Here is a 1,079-nt window from a genome sequence, read left to right as displayed (position 1 = left end):
ATATCTCTAGTGCTGTCCGTGAATGATGTACTCACCTGGCACCCTCCTCTTCAGGCTGTACATTTAGCAATGGAACCTCAGGCATTGCTGGGTCTTCCTTGAGATTTTTATCCCTTGAAAAAAAAAAGAAGTGCTGAGCTATGAAGTTTTAGTAATGGTCATTCCTCATTATGCTTAATGTAGGAACCTGTGTTAGTGATTATGATATTATCAACCTGCTTGCTGGTAAGAAGCCCAGCCACTGCACTTTATGACTGTGTGCCACTGTGCTGAGGCTATATGCCAGTGCCATGAGGCTGTATCACAGTGAGTAAGAGTATGGTAGTAATGGCATCATCACCAAGAACCATTCTGAGTCAACATCAGCCTGCTGTGGTGCAGCACAGTATGTGTCTAGGGTGCTGCACCTTGAGACAATACATAGCTATCAGAGTAACGTATCCTGTGAAATATATCTGAATTAGGATTACTGTTGTGATGCCCACACTTACCATGTGCTGTCTGCTCTGGTGCTGCTGATACTGATGAAGTACCTGATAATGAAAGATTATATGCAGACATTTACCATATGAAGCTATTTGTGCCTTAATGCTTCAATTGGCAGGCAAACACCGATCTTCTGTCTGTGGATGTTGAAGGTGTACCAAAGTTCTGGTGTCCATGTCACCTTGAATGAACCAGTTTATCCTCATCCACTGTGTCATTCTCATCCCCTTGTAGGGACATCAGAAACTCCTTATCAGGTTAGAAAGCTTGTGGAAGGGCTACCACTCATAATACAAAATGCAACTGAATTCTGCCTAGCTTTACTCCTTTCATGGGATACCATATCATTATATCTCTTTCTGTGCTATACCAAGGTATGGTTCCTTCCTCTACTGCATTAATGACAGCTAGTACCTGAGTCCACACCTCAGCTTTTGGATCCCCTTTTCTAAAAAAAGGTGTTTTTCTATATATCCTAAGTGCAGCCATAAGGATATGGTTCTCTTGCCCTGTAGAGCTGTGTGACCCATGCTTTGTTTCCTGATGTTGTAACATCTTTTTCCTAGTTAGTAGTAGTTGAATCGTAGTAGTAC

The sequence above is a fragment of the Protopterus annectens genome, chromosome 5.part1 (assembly GCF_019279795.1).
Source record: "Protopterus annectens isolate FY-2018-M chromosome 5.part1, PAN1.0, whole genome shotgun sequence".
NCBI classification, from domain to species: Eukaryota; Metazoa; Chordata; order Ceratodontiformes; family Protopteridae; genus Protopterus; species Protopterus annectens.
The sequence above is the reverse complement of the archived record's forward strand: the minus strand, read 5'-3'. Positions refer to the sequence as shown.